At 46.1% G+C, this 16,179-nt stretch overlaps 1 pseudogene; it reads right to left on the bottom strand.

Annotated features, from left to right (window-relative positions):
• Positions 1–15,507: 15,507 nt before the first annotated feature.
• Positions 15,508–15,588, bottom strand: LOC112207361 (small nucleolar RNA SNORA40; annotated as a pseudogene).
• Positions 15,589–16,179: the final 591 nt, after the last annotated feature.

Raw genomic sequence — 16,179 nt, 5'->3', positions numbered from 1 at the left:
GGGAGGCTGAGCAAGGAGGACTGCTTGAACTGAGGAGGTCAAAACCAGCCTGGGCAAAATAGCAAGACCTTGTCTCTATAAAAAAATTGATGGCATACACCTGTGTTCCCAACAACTAGGGAAGCTGAGGTAGGAGAATCCCCTGAATACAGAAGGTTGAGGCTGCAGTGAGCCATGTTCATGCCACTGTACTCCATCCAGCCTGGATGACAGACACCCTGTCTCAAAAAAAAAGTTTCAGATTTTGGATTTTTGGATTCAAAATCTGATGCTATATTTTTATTTATTTATTTATTTATTTTCAGGCAGGGTCTGACTATATTGCCCAGGCTGGTCTAGACCTTCTGGGCTCAAGCTATGCTTCTGCCTCGGCCTCCCAAAGTGCTGGGATTACAGGCGTGAACCACCGCACCTGGCTCTAATTCTCTCTCTCTATTTTTTTGATCCTATATTTTTAAAGTCTCTCAGTTTTAATTTCCATTAGGACAAATGTTGGTAGATACCACCTACATAAACACAAAGCTTTTTGGGGTTCTCAATACATTTTAAGAATATAGGCCAGACGTGGTGGCTCACACTTGTAAATCCCAGCATCCCAATCTCCAGTTTGGGAGGCTGAGGCAGAAGGATAGCTTGAGCAAGGGAGTTCGAGACCAGCCTGAGCAACAGTGAGACCCTGTCTCTACAAAAAAAATAAAAGAGGCCTGGCGCAGTGGCTCACACCTGTAATCCCAGCACTGTGGGAGACTGAGGCGGGTGGATGACCTGAGATTAGGAGTTTGAGACCAGCCTGGCCAATATGGGGAAACTCTGTCTCTACTAAAAATACTAATTAGAAATTAAATAAAATAATAATATAGAGGGGCTCTAAGACAAAAAAATTTGAGAAACACTGATACATGAGAGTATATATAGGCTGGGCACGGTGGCTCATGCCTGTAATCCCTGCTGAGGCAGGGGGATCGCTTGAGCTCAGGAGTTGGAGACCAGCCTGGGCAATATGATGAAACCCTGTCTCTATCAAAAATACAAAAAATTACTTGGGCACAGTGGTGTGCGCCTGTGGTCCCAGTTGGGAGGATCTCTTGAGCCTTGGAGGTGGAGGCTGCAGTACTGCACTTCAGCCTGGGTGACAGAGTGAGACCCCATCACAAAAAAAAAAAAAAAAAAGATATATATACTTGCTTATCCCAGTATCTAACGTATAAACACTCAAATAAGTAGTAGCTTTTTTTTTTTTTTTTTTTTTTTTTGGAAACAAGGTCTCACTCTTGTTGCCCAGGCTGGAGTGCAGTGGCGCATGATCGTGGCTCACTGCAGCCTCGACCTCCTGGACTCAGGTGATCCTCCCACCCTCTCACCTCAGCCGCCCCTCTCCCCTGGCCACCAGTGACTGAAACTACAGGTGTGCACCACTACCCCCTCTTAAACTCCTGGGCTCAAGCGATCACCTGCCTCAGCCTCCAAAAGTGCTGGGTTACAGGTGTGAGCCACCATGTCCAGCCAGTAGTACATGTTAGTATGTAGTAAGAGCATAGGGGAGTGGTGGGGGCAAAGTTTGAAGTTTGGTGACAGATTGTGAAGGGCTTTCAGTGCTATTGATAAAATTTTAAGCAAGGATGACACGATCGAATTTTGTAATTTAGGAAGCCAAGTCTAGGAGTGGTGGGCAAAGAGGTGGGGAGGCTGGTCCATGGGAATCTAGCTAGGGAGTTGTTGCAATTGTCTAGGGAAAATCTGACAAGGAGTTGAACAAATTTATCAAGAATGGGAAAGGGGCCGGGCGCGGTGGCTCACGCCTGTAACCCCAACACTTTGGGAGGCCGATGTGGGCGGATCACAAGGTCAGGAGTGTGAGACCAGCTTGACCAATATGGTGAACCAAAAATACAAAAATTAGCCAAGCATGGTGGCAGGCGCCTGTAATCCCAGCTACTCAGGCTGCTGAGGCAGGAGAATCGCTTGAACCTGGGAGGTGGAGGTTGCAGTGAGCCGAGATCATGCCATTGCACTCCAGCCTGGGTGACAGAGTGAGACTCTGTCTCAAAAAAGAAAAAAGAAAAAAAAAAGAACGGGAAAGAATGAAAGGACTTTGATTTGAGAAACATTTCTCAAGGTAGAATCAGCAGGATTTGATGACCAATTGGATGTGTGACCAAAGAGAAAGGAAGAAGTTTAAGATAACTTCCAAGATTTCTGGCCGGGTGCGATGGCTCAAGCCTGTAATCCCAGCACTTTGGGAGGCCGAGGCAGGTGGATCACCTGAAGTCGGGAGTTCGAGACCAGCCTGATCAACATGGAGAAACCCTGTCTCTACTAAAATTACAAAAAATTAGCCAGGTGTGGTGGCGTGTGCCTGTAATCCCAGCTACTTGGGAGGCTGAGGCAGGAGAATTGCTTGAACCTGGGAGGCAGAGGTTGCAGTGAGCTGAGATCACACCATTGCACTCCAACCTGGGCAACAAGAGCGAAATTCTGCTTCAAAAAAAAAAAAAAGATTTCTATAATGGGAGGCAGGGTAAGTAGTGATGCTTTTTCAATTATTTATTTATTTTTTATATATTTTTAGAGACAGGTTCTTGCTGTCTCACATAGGCTGGTGTGCAGTGATGCCATCATAGCTCACTATAACCTTGAACTCCTGGGCTCAAGGAAATCTTCCTGCCTAAGTCTCTTTAGTAACTGGGACTACAGGTGCTGGCCACGCTCATTTTTAATTTTTTTTTTTTTTTTTTTGAGACAGGTCTCACTCTGTCGCTCAGGCTTAAGTGCAGTGGCACGATCTTGGCTCACTGCAACCTCCGTCTCCCGGGTTCAAGCAATTCTGCCTCAGCCTCCCAAGTAGCTGGGGCTACAGGCGTGTGCCACCACACCTGGCTAATTTTTGTTTTAGTAGAGATGGGTCTTGCCATGTTGTCCAGGCTGGTCTCGAACTCCTGGCCTCAAGTGATCTACCTGCCTCAGCCTCCCAAAGTGCTGGGATTACAGGAGTGAGCCACTGCACCTGGCTTACATTTTTTTTTTTTTTTTTTTTTTTTCTGTAGAGGCAGGGTCTTGCTATGTTGCTCAAGCTGGTCTCGAACTCAAAGCATTGGGATTACAGGTATGAGCCACTGTGCCCGGCCAAGTGATGCTTTTAAATAAGGGTGTATATATTTGGAAGACAAGCTTTGTTGGGAAAGATGATACATACTGAGCCAGAAGTGCTGTGAGACTCAGTAGATAAGGAATCCAACAGGCAGTCAGATATGCAGGATTAAGGCTACAGGAATGGTCAGGGCTACAGAAATATTTCAGGAGTTATCAAGAGGTAGATTGTAGTTTAATGAGAAGACAATTAACATTTACTGAGCATCTGTTCAATGGCAGACACTCTGGTGTTTGTGCATGGGTAGGGCACTCATAATTGATGGCCTCAATTTTCTTTGAAAGGGAAACCCGGCCGGGTGCGGTGGCTCACACCTGTGATCCCAGCACTTTGGGAGGCTGAGGCGGGTAGATCACAAGATCAGGAGTTCAAGACCAGCCTAGCCAAGATGGTGAAACCCCGTCTCTACTAAAAAATACAAAAATTAGCTGGGGCTGGGCACAGTGGCAGGCACCTGTAATCCCAGCTACTCAGGAGGCTGAGGTAGGAGAATCGCTTGAACCTGGGGGGCGGACATTGCAGTGAGCTGAGATCGCACCACTGCACTCCAGCCTGAGTGACAGAGTGAGACTCCATCTCAAAAACAAAACAAAACAAAAAAAACACAAAGGGAAACCCTCAGCCTGGCGCAGTGGCTCACACCTCTAATCCCAGCACTTTGGGAGGCCAAGGTGGGCAGATCACCTGAGGTCGGAAGTTTGAAACCAGCCTGACTAATATGGAGAAACCCTGTCTCTACTAAAAATACAAAATTAGCTGGGCCTGGTGGCGCATGCCTGTAATCCCAGCTACTTGGGAGGCTGAGGCAGAATAGCTTGAACCCTGGAGGAAGAGGTTGCTGTGAGCCGAGATCACGCCATTGCACTCCAGCCTAGGCAATAAGGGCAAAACTCTGTCTCAAAAAAAAAAAAAAAAGAAAGAAAGAAAAAGAAAGAGAAACTCTCTAAGGGGCTAGGAGGTAGGGCATTTAGGCAGTCTTGATGAGAAGAGTTTGGGACTGCTCCTTTAGAACTTCACCACTTTATCATTCTTGCAGAGAATGCTCCTGTCTTTGGTGATGCTCTCTTCTTCCAATGAAATGGAAATCAAAGATGAATTCTTTTCTACTTTACCTTTTAAATTTAGCTATATTCACAGTTGAAGAGCATAGGCTTTGATGCCAGATAGATGTGGGTTTGAATCTGCTTCTGCCCCTTACTAGCTGAGTGACCCTACCTGAGTAATTTAACCTTCTTGGTCTGTTCCCACAGCTATAAAATGAGTAAAACAACTACCTTGCTGGGTTATTATGGATTAAATGAATAATGAAAGTAAACAATTAGTTCAGTCCCTTCACATAATTAGTACTGAAGAAAAGATATTATTATTATTATTTTTGAGATGGAGTCTCACTCTGTCGCCCAGGCTGGAGTGCAATGGCATAATCTTGTCTCACTGCAACCTCTGCCTCCCGAGTTCAAGCCATTATCCTGCCTCAGCCTCCTGAGTAGCTGGGATTACAGGTGCCTGCCACCACTCCCGGCTAATTTTTTGTATTTTTAATAGAGACGGGGTTTCACTATGTTGGCCAGGCTGGTCTCAAACTCCTGACTTTGTGATCCGCCCGCCTCAGCCTCCCAAAGTGCTGGGATTACAGATGTGAGCCACTGCACCCGGCCAAGAAAAGATATTATTTCTGAGATGCGGTCTTACTCTGTTGCCCAGGCAAGTGGCAGTGGCAGTGGCTTGATCATAGCTTATTGCAGCCTTGAACTCCTTGGCTCAAGTGATCCCCCTGCCTTGGCCTCCCAAGTAGCTGGGACTAAAAGCACACACTACCACACACAGGTAATTAAATTTTTTTTTTTTTTTTTTGGAGAGACAGAATCTTGCTATGTTGCACAGGCTGGTCTTAAACTCCTGGGTTCAAGAGCTCTTCCCACACCAGTCTCCCAAAGTGCTGGGATTATAGGCATGAGCCACCTCACCCACCCTATTATTATTATTAGTCCTCCCAACAACTCTTAAAAGAAACATATCATATTCTTATCCCCATTTTTTACACAAAATGAAAATTAAATGTAGATTTGGGAATTTATAGCCAGCTTTTAATTGATGGCTAGCATTTGAATTCAAGTCTAATTGTAGAGCCCTTTCTTATCCAGGAAGACTATGTAACAGGAGAAAGGAGGACCATGTAGAACTCTGAGGAATACCAATGTTTAAGAGGTGGGCAGGAAAAGAGAAAGAAGAACCAGAGATGAATTGTTTAAGTATTAGTTTTTTGGGGCTGCCATAACAAAGTACCAAAGGCTCAGTGGCTTAAACAACAGAAATTTATTTCCTCACACTTCTGGAGGCTAGAAGTCCAAGGTCAAGGTATCGAAGGTTGTTTCTTCTGGGGCGTCTTATAAATGGCTGTATCTTGTCTGGTGCCCTTTTTTTTTTTTTTTTTTTTTGAGATGGAGTTTCACTCTTGTTACCCAGGCTGGAGTGCAATGGTGCAATCTCAGCTCACTGCAACCTCTGCCTCCCAGGTTCAAGCAATTCTCCTGCCTCAGCCTCCCAAGTACCTGGGATTACAGGCACATGCCCCCATGCCTGGCTAATTTTTGTATTTTTAGTAGATACAGGTTTTCACCATGTTGGCCAGGCTGGTCTCAAACTCCTGACCTCAGGTGATCCACCAGTCTCAGCCTCCCAAAGTGCTGGGATTACAGGCGTGAGCCACCGCGCCCGGCCAACCTTAGTTACTTCTTTAAAGACCCTTTCTCCAAATGCAATCCCAGGCTGAGGTACTGGGGGTTAGGACTTCAACACAGGAATTTTGGGTGGGGAGAAGGGAGGCAAAATTCAGTCCCTAACACTCTATGATATGTTTTCATGGCACCCTTTATTTTCCTTCACAGTATATATTATATATACATACACATACACACGTAGACATAGTATATATGTAATTATTTCTTTAGTTATTTGTTGAATTACTGTATCTACATTTCTAGAAATTGTTCCTTTAAAAATCTTTTTTTTTTTTTTTTTTTGACAGATTCTTGCTCCGTCACCCAGGCTGCAATGTAATGGCGTGATCTCGGCTCACTGCAACCTCTGCTTCCCGAGTTCAAGCAGCTCTCCTGCCTCAACCTCCCGAGTAGCTGGGATTACAGGCATGTGCCATCACGCCCAGCTGATTTTTGTATTTTTAGTAGAGACGGGGTTTCACCATGTTGGCCAGGTTACTCTTGAACTCCTGACCTCCTGATCTGCCTGCCTTGGCCTCCCAAAGTGCTGGGATTACAGGTGTGAGCCACCGCACCTGGCCTGTTTTTTTTTGTTTTTGTTTTTTTGTTTTTAAACCAAGCAATGGTTATGGAAGTCTTGTCATTTTTAGTGATTTATTCCCTAGTGATACATTATTTTTTCTGTCCGGTGCTTGAATCAGGCTTTTATATATATTAAACATACTTCTTTTTTGTTTTGTTTTGAGATGGAGTCTTGCTCTGTCACCCAGACTGGAGTGCAGTGGTATGATCTTGGTTCAGTGCAACCTCCGCCTCCCGGGTTCAAGTGATTCTCCTGCCTCAGCCTCCCAGGTAGCCAGGACTACAGGCACACGCTACCACGCCCGGCTAATTTTTGTATTTTTGGTGGACACAGGGTTTCACCATATTGGCCAGGCTGGTCTCCAACTCCTGACCTCAGGTGATCCACGCACCTCCGGTCTCCCACAGTGCTGGGATTACAGGTGTGAGCCACAGCTCCTGGCAAACATACTTCTTTATATGCAGCAATATAATTCTAATATCCAAAGTCTCTGTGGGCATAATTCTGCTATTTATGATTTCTGCTCATTCTCATTTATGGTGGCCTACTTCCTGTTGCTTTGTGTTTGTGGGATTTTTATTAGTGAACACATATTCAAAGGAACTTAACAATAGGGATTTTTTTTTCCTTATAGTTTACCATCTGAACTCCAGGGATTTTTTTTAGGTTTGCCTTGAAGGTGACTTTCTCCAGAGAGGATCTGTATTTCGTTCTCTGCAGTGCCTGACAATTAGGTTACTATCACCCTGTAACTACTTTAAAATAAATTCTGGGCTAGGTCGGGCTTGGTGGCTCATGCCTGTAATTCCAGCACTTTGGAAGGCCCAGGTGGGCAGATCACTTGAGGTCATGAGTTCGAGACCAGCCTGGCCAACATGGCGAAACCCGTCTCAACTAAAAATACAAAAATTAGTCGGGCATCGTGGTGGGTGCCGGTAATCCCAGCTACTTGGGAGGCTGAGGCAGGAGAATGGCATGAACCCGGGAGGCAGAGGTTACAGTGAGCCAAGATCACGCCATTGCACTCCAGCCTGGGCAACAGAGGGAGACTCCATCTCAGTAAGTAAGTAAATAAGTAAGTAAGTAAATAAATAAATAAATAAATAAATAAGTAAATAAAATTCTGGGCTTGAAGTGTTTCTGTCTATTCAGGTAGTATAAACTTAGACTATAAACTCATGAAGACTAGCCTGTGAATACCCAGGGGAGGTCTTCACAATCCCCGACTTCCACCCCTGATTCAGAGCCAAGATTGCAGTAGGGACATTTCCTTGCTGTCTCTTTTTTCAAGGTGGGTATTTTTACTGGTTTACCCTTTCCTTTTTTTTTTTTTTTTTTTTTTTGAGACGGAGTCTCGCTTTGTCACCCGGGCTGCAGTGCAGTGGCGCAATCTCGGCTCACTGCAAGCTCCGCCTCCCAGGTTCATGCCATTCTCCTGCCTCAGCCTCTGGAGTAGCTGGGACTACAGACACCTGCCACCACACTGGGCTAATTTTTTGTATTTTTAGTAGAGACGGGGTTTCACTGTGTTAGCCACGATGGTCTCGATCTCCTGACCTCGTGATCCACCCGCCTTGGCCTCCCAAAGTGCTGGGATTACAGGCGTGAGCCACCGCGCCTGGCCTGGTTTACCCTTTCATTGACAGTGGAGCCTGTGCCCACTGCATTAAAGTTGAAGCTCTGTCACTGGCGATTTGGCAGATTCCCCTAGAGCTGTTGCCAATTTCAGCCATATGTGTCTTGAATTCATGCTTTTTGCTTTTTATATTCAAGCTGGTGGTTTTAGGTGTTTTATTTATTTATTTATTTTTTATACGGAGTCTTGCTCTGTCGCCTAGGCTGGAGTGCAGTGGTGCGATCTTGGCTCACGGCAAGCTCCAACTCCCAGGTTCATGCCATTCTCCTGCCTCAGCCTCTCGAGTAGCTGGGACTACAGGCACCCACCATAATGCCCAGCTAATTTTTGTATTTTAGTAGAGACAGGGTTTCACCATGTTGGCCAGTCTGGTCTTGAACTCCTGACCTCAAGTGATCTGCCCACCTCAGCCTCCCAAAGTGCTGGGATTACAGGCGTGAGCCACCATGCCTGGCCTCACCACTCTTTTTCTGGCACCTGGCCCTGTGACTGGTTTTGTGGAAGACAATTTTTCGATGGATCTTTTGGGGGCGGGGGTGCAGGAGCTGGGAATGGTATTGGGATGAAACTGTTCCATCCGATCATCAGGCATTAGATTCTCATAAGGAGGACGAAACCCAAATCCCTTGCATGCATAGTTCATGATAGGGTTTGCAATCCTATGAGAATCTAATGTCTGCTAATCTGACAGGAGGCAGAGCTCAGGCTGTGATGCTCACTTGCCAGTCACTCATCTCCTGCTGTGCAGCCCGGTTCTTAACAGGCCATGAACTGGTGCTGGTCTGCAGCCCAGGGTTTGGGGACCCCTGTCTCACTGAATATACGAAATTGGGAAGAAAGTCAGGAGTTCCTAAAAGGACAAGAGAGGAAAAAAATTCAGATAAGGACTGAAAAAAAGGCTATTGTATTTGGCAATTAGGCATTTTGAGAATAGATGTAGTAAAGTCATAAGGATAAAAGCTTAATTTCAGTGGGTTGACAAATTAAGAGAGCTGAAGAAGGTATAGAAAATAAAACCTCTGGCCGGGTGCGGTAGCTCACACCTGTAATCCCAGCACTTTGGGAGGCCGAGGCAGGCAGTTCATGAGGTCAGGAGATCCAGACCATCCTGGCTAACACGGTGAAACCCCATCTCCACCAAAAAATACAAAAAAATTAGCCGGGCATGGTGGCGGGCACCTGTAGTCCCAGCTACTCGGAAGGCTGAGGCAGGAGAATGGCGTGAACCCAGGAGGCGGAGCTTGCAGTGAGCTGAGATCACGCTACTGCACTCCAGCCTGGGTGACGGAGCGAGACTCCGTCTCAAAGAAAAAAAAGGAAGAAAATAAAACTTCCAGGCCACGTGCAGTGGCTCACGCCTGTAATCCCAGCACTTTGGGAGGCCGAGACGGGCGGATCACCTGAGGTCAGGAGTTCGAGACCAGCCTGACCAACATGGAGAAACCCTGTCTCTACTAAAAATACAAAATTAGCCGGGCGTGGTGGTGCATGCCTGTAATCCCAGCTACTCAGGAGGCTGAGGCAAGAGAATCACTTGAGCCTGGGAGACGGAGGTTGTGGTGAGCCGAGATCGCGCCATTGCACTCCAGCCTGGGCAACAAGAGTGAAACTCCGTCTCAAAAATAATAATAATAATAATAAATAAAATAAAATGAAAATAAAACTTCTGGCCAGGCGTGGTGGCTCACGCCTGTAATCCCAGCACTTTAGGAGGCTGAGGTGGGCGGATCACGAGGTCAACAGATCGAGACCATCCTGACCAACATGGTGAAACCCCGTCTCTACTAAAAATACAAAAATGAGCTGGGCGTGGTGGTGCGCGCTTGTAGTCTCAGCTACTCAGGAGGCAAAGGCAGGAGAATTGCTTGAACCCGGGAGGCGGAGGTTGCAGTGAGCCGAGATTGTGCCACTGCACTCCAGCCTGTTGACAGAGTGAGACTCCCATCTCAAAAGAAAATAAAACTTTTTTTTCAAGAAATGTTAGAGTGAAGAGAAAGCAGAAGAGTGGTTGGGTTGAAGAAAGATTATTCAGAAGGAGGGAATCAAACATATTTGTAAGTTAAAGAGAATGACCATGCAGAATAAAATACATTATAAAAGTGAGAAAGGATAAGTGTTAGGGTGCAGTATTTCAGAAGAGACAGATGGGAGGGTAAAGGTCTGAGTTATAAGGCCTTTGTAAGGAGATCCTCTTCTTCAGCCAGGCAGGAAGATACATACAGATGGGTGCCCTCACAGTTTAGAGGTCAAAAGGAGGAATGTGGCCGGGCACAGTGGCTCATGTGTGTAATCCTGGCACTTTGGGAGGCTCAGATGGGAACATCCCTCAAGCCCAGGAGACCAGCCTGGGCAACATAGTGAGACCCCGTCTCTAAAAAAACATTAAAAAAAAATAGCCAAGTGTGGCGGTGTGCACCTGTGGTCCCAGCTCCTCAGAGGCTGAGGTGGGAGGATTGCTGGGGCCTGGGAAGTTGAAGCTGCAGTGAGCTGTGATGGTGCCACTATACTCCATCTTGGGCGACAGAGTGAGACCTGGTCTGGGGGAAAAAAAAGAAAAAGAGAGAAAAAGAAGAGAGAAAGAGAGGAGAGAGAGAGAAAGAAGGAAAGAAGAGATAGAGAAAGAGCACTTTGGGAGGTCGAGACGGGTGGATCACCTGAGGTCAGGAGTTGGAGAACAGCCTGGCCAACATGGCAAAACCCTTTCTCTACTAAAAACACAAAAACTAGCCGGGCATGGTGGCGGGTGCCTGTAATCACAGCTACTCAGGAGGCTGAGGCAGGAGAATCGCTTGAACCTGGGAGGTGGAGGTTGCAGTGAGCTGAGATCGTGCCACTGCACTCCAGCCTGGGTGACAGAGCGAGGAAAAAAAGGAAGAGAAGAGAAGGGAGGGGAGGGGGAGGGGAGGGGAGGGGAGGGGGAGGGGAGGGGAGGGGGAGGGGAGGGGGAGGGGAGGGGAGGGGGAGGGGAGGGGAGGGGGAGGGGAGGGGAGGGGGAGGGGAGGGGAGGGGGAGGGGAGAGGGGAAGAGGCCAGGTGTGCTGGCTCATGCCTGTAATCCCAGTGCTTTGGGAGGCCAAGGCAGGTGGATCATTTGAAACCCTGTCTCTACTAAAATACAAAAATAATTAGCCAGGTGTGGTGGCGGGTGCCTGTAATCTCAGCTACCAGGGAGGCTGAGGCAGGTTAATTGCTTGAACCTGGGAGGCAGAGGTTGCAGGAAGCTGAGATCGTGCCGCTGTACTACTCCAGCCTGGGGGAGGGGAGGGGAGGGGGAAAAGGAAAGGGAAGAACGCTGGGGAATGTGGCACTGGTTTATTATCCTTTTGAGGCCGACTGTAAGGTGGTCTACAAAAGGCAGAGGCTGGGACTAGAAAGAGGTGCTTAAGGAGAGCAGCTGTGAGAAATTGACAAGGCATTTGGCTCCCCATGAGGACTGCCAAGTTAAGGCTGGAAACCACATACTGGTACCAGTTCCGACTCATGATTAACTAATGCTCTCCTATAAAACAGATGCCAACACTCAGAAGGAGAGAAAACACATCTGTGTCCTCAATACCTAGAACAACTGTTGGCATATCAACAGGCCCTCAATAAATATTTCTTGAATGAGCAAATAAACATAAAGTTTACATTGATCTAGAACTGGGGAGGGGTGAGGTGGTTGGGACCAAAGAACAAAAGACAAAGGTAACTGAGGGTGTGGCAAAAGTGTCTTGAGATCATTGTCCATGAAGTCCAAGGTGGATAAGGAAAGAAGTGAAGCCAGAAAGGATATGGTAGATTGGAACTGTAGTTGACCCAAACTAGGTGATACAAAATTGAAGAATGAATGACAATTTATAGGTGTTTAGAAAATTTGTGGGTTCTGAAATGAAAGAAGCAGATCTTTAGAGGAAATGACCCAGTGACCCAGATGACTTAAGCCTAAGAAATGGGTAGAAAACTTGTTTACTATTAAATTTAAATTTTTCTCCTTTTGGGCTGGGCGCGGTGGCTCACACCTGCAATCCCAGCACTTTGGGAGGCCGAGATGGGCGGATCACCTGAGGTCGGGAGTTCAAGACCAGCCTGACCAACATGGAGAAACCCCATCTCTACTAAAAATACAAAATTAGTTGGGCGTGGTGGCGCATGCCTGTAATCTCAGCTACTAGGGAGGCTGAGTCAGGAGAATTGCTTGAACCTGGGAGGCAGAGGTTGTGGTGAGCCGGGATTGTACCACTGCACTCCAGTCTGGGCAACAAGAGCAAAACGCTGTTTCAAAGAAAAAAAATTTTTTTTTCTCCGTTTGGCTTGAGACACAGAACTCACACCTCTCTTCTGTGAAGTCTACAATGGGGCCTGCAGCTGCACGTTCCAGTTGAACTAGGCTCCCAGTTGCTATTGGCTGAGCAGACAATGCAAACAATACTCAGAATCCTATTAACTAACAATGGATTAACACCAAATTAGAAGTGTCTAGTGCATACTGTTCTGAGTGCTGTCCTATTCAATGTTTGTACAAATGGTTTAGTTAAGAACGTTGATGACAGATTATCACATTTGTAGACATCAATAATCTAGTAGAGATAATATGCTGGATAGCAGAATCAGAATATAAAGAGATCTTGGCAGGCAGGATCAAATCTAACGAGGTGGGGTTTTTTTTTGTTTTGTTTTGTTTTTTCATTTTTTAGAGACAGGGTCTCTATATGCTGGAGCACAGCTGCTATTCACAGGTGCATTCATAGCACACTACAGCCTTAAAACTCCTGGCCTCAGATGATCCTCTAACGTTAGCCTCTGAAGTAGCTGGGACTATAGGCATACCCCACTGCACCTAGCTAAGATGCAGTTTAAATGGGTCAAATGCAAAGTTCAGTGCAAAGGTTAAAAAAAAATTAAGTGGCTGGGCGCAGTGGCTCACGCCTGTAATCCCAGCACTTTGGGAGGCTGAGGCGGGTGGATCGCCTGAGGTCGGGAGTTCGAGACCAGCCTGACCAACATGGAGAAACCCTGTCTCTACTGAAAATACAAAATTAGCTGGGCGTGGTGGTGCATGCCTGTAATCCCAGCTACTCGGGAGGCTGAGGCAGGAGAATTGCTTGAACCTGGGAGGCAGAGGTTGCAGTGAGCCAAGATCGCGCCATTGCACTCCAGTCTGGGCAACAAGAGCGAAACTCTGTCTCAATAACTAAATAAATAAATAAATAAAAATAAAGTGTCAGGGCATGGTGGCTTACACCTATTATCCCAGCACTTTGGGACGCTGAGACAGGAGAATCAATTGCGTTCAGGATTTTTTTTTTTTTTTTTTTTTCTGAGATGGAATCAGTTCCTGTCGCCCAAGCTGGAGAGCAGTGGTGCGATCTCGGCTCACTGCAACCTCCACCTCCTGGGGTCAAGCGATTCACCTGAGGCCAGGATCTTGAGATGCTGTGTGCCTGTAGTCCTAGCTACTTGAGAGAGACTAAGATGGGAGGATCTTTTGAGCCTAGGAGTTCAAGGCTACAGTGAGCTATGATCTCACCCATGTATACCAGCCTGTGTGACAGAGCAAGATCCTGTCTCTAAAAAATAACTTAGGAGAGACAACAAAAATATGGGCAAAATAAGGAGTTAAAATGGAGGACAATACAAATGGTATATACATACATGCCCATACACATATACCTATAATCTCTACACACGCATGTATGTATATGTGTGTATGTGTAACTTTTGCTTATCTTTCATGCTGGCAAAAATGTAAATGACCAGGCCAGGTGTGGTGGCTCATGCCTGTAATCCCTGTACTTTGGGAGGCCGAGGCAGGTGGATCAACTGAGGTCAGGAGTTCGAGACTAGCCTGGATAACATACAGTGAAACCTTGTCTCTACTAAAAAATACAAAAATTAGCCGGGCATGGTGGCGTGCACCTGTAATCTCAGCTACTCAGGGGGCTGAGGCAGGAGAATTGCTTGAACCCAGGAGGTGGAGGTTGCAGTAAGCCAAGATGATGCCACTGTAGTCCAGCCTGGGTGACAGAGTGAGATTCTGTCTCTAAAATAATAATAATAATAAATTAAATGACCACTCATATCTAATATCAAGTATTAGAAAAGTATGGGCAAATGGCCTATGGCAGTCTTACAAAGTTGGTGGGAATATAAATCAATTTAGGGCAATCTGTAAGTACATATTACAATTTTTTTTCAACAGTGTAAGGAGGTTTTTGTTTGTTTTTTTGTTTTGTTTTGTTTTGTTTTTGAGATAGATTCTTGCTCTGTTGCCAGGCTGGAGTGCAATGCCATGATCTTGGCTCACTGCAACCTCCGCCTCCTGGGTTCAAGCGATTCTCCTGCCTCAGCCTCCCAAGCAGCTGGGACTACAGGTGCCTGCCACCACGCCCAGCTAATTTTTGTATTTGTAGTAGAGACAGGGTTTCACCATGTTGACCAGGATGGCTTCAATCTCTTGACCTTGTGATCTGCCCGCCTTGGCCTCCCAAAGTGCTGGGATTACAGATATGAGCCACTGCACCTAGCTGTAAATAGTTTTTAAATTGTGGATATGTAACAATAGACAAAATTATTTAAAGTCAATAAATTTTTATTCAAGGAATTCCATGTTGTGATTTCTTCCACTGTCCATCAAGGTCACTTTAGATCCTCTAAAGAGCTGGAGTCAAAAGATTTATCTTCAAGTTAGCCTTTTTAATGAAACTGATCCAGTTGTCCTGTCAGCCCATAATTACTTTGGCTTCCTGTCGTCTCCTTTTAATATGGATATACTGATGAAGACTTCAAAATTCACCAAGAATCTTTGGGATCTAATTTCTTCAACCAATTTACTTTAGGGTCCTTTATACTCTCGGTCGTGGGGATCTGCCAGGTTATCAATTTGACACCTTAAGCCATCTCACTCAAGAATAGTACAGATGTGTGGAATATGCCAATACCTTTAACTCCAGACATCATGTTCTCAAGATAAAAGCTTTTAAAACAAAAAGCCATCATATGTCTCGTCAACATGAAATTGGAATGCAAAATTAATACTGCTGAGGATTTCCCTCATATCCCATGCTGTTTAACTATCTATTCTACAGTCCTAGAATCAATCTTTTTTTTAAGAGACAAGGTCTTTGTTACGAAGGCTGGAGTAGAGTGGTGCCATCAAAGCTCAGTGCAGCCTCCAACTCCTGGGCTCAATCCTTTTGCCTCAGCCTCCCCTTCCTGAGTAGCTGCAACTACAGGCACACGCCCCAATACCCAGCTAGTTTTTAAATTTTTGTGGAGATGAGGTGTTTGTTACTTTCTTGCCCAGGCTGGTCTTGAACTCCTGGTTTCAAGCAATACGCCCACCTCAGTGTGGGGATTGCAGACTTGAGCCACTGCGCCTGGCCTGGAACCAACCTTTATGGCTATCAATACTCCCATCAGTTAACTGTCTCAGGTATCATAATATCCCTTCTTATATGTATCAAAACTCATACTGAACAATGAGTTCTGGGTTGCAAAAAGTACATATTAAAATTTTAAATGCCGGGCGCGGTGGCTCACACCTGTAATTCCAGAACTTTGGGAGGCCGAGGAGGGCAGATCACGAGGTCAGGAATTTGAGACAGCCTGACCAATATGGTGAAACCCCGTCTGTATTAAAAATACAAAAATTAGCTGGGCATGGTGGCACGTGCCTGTAGGCCCAGCTACTCAGAGGCTGAGGCAGAAGAATCGCTTGAATCCGGGAGGCAGAGGTTGCACTGAGCCAGAATCCGGGAGGCGGAGGTTGCATTGAGCCAAGATTGCATCACTGTACTCCAGCCTGGGCAACAGAGCAAGACTCTGTCCCTTTAAAAAGAAAAAAAAATTTTAAATGTGCATACCCTGTGACCCAGCAACTTTCAATATTTACCGTAGAGAGGCCAGGTGCAGTGGCTCATGCCTGTAATCCCAGCACTTTGGGAGGCCGAGGTGGGTGGATTACCTGAGGTCAGGAGTTTGAGACCAGCCTGGCTAACATGATGAAACCCCATCTCTACAAAAAAATCACAAAATTAGCCAGGCGTGGTGTTGCATGCCTGTAATCCCAGCTACTCAGGAGGCTGAGGCAGGAGAATCGCTTGAACCTGGGA

Source organism: Pan troglodytes, chromosome 1, assembly GCF_028858775.2.
Source record: "Pan troglodytes isolate AG18354 chromosome 1, NHGRI_mPanTro3-v2.0_pri, whole genome shotgun sequence".
In the NCBI taxonomy this organism is placed as follows: domain Eukaryota; kingdom Metazoa; phylum Chordata; class Mammalia; order Primates; family Hominidae; genus Pan; species Pan troglodytes.
This window is presented reverse-complemented; position numbering and strand designations above follow the sequence as displayed.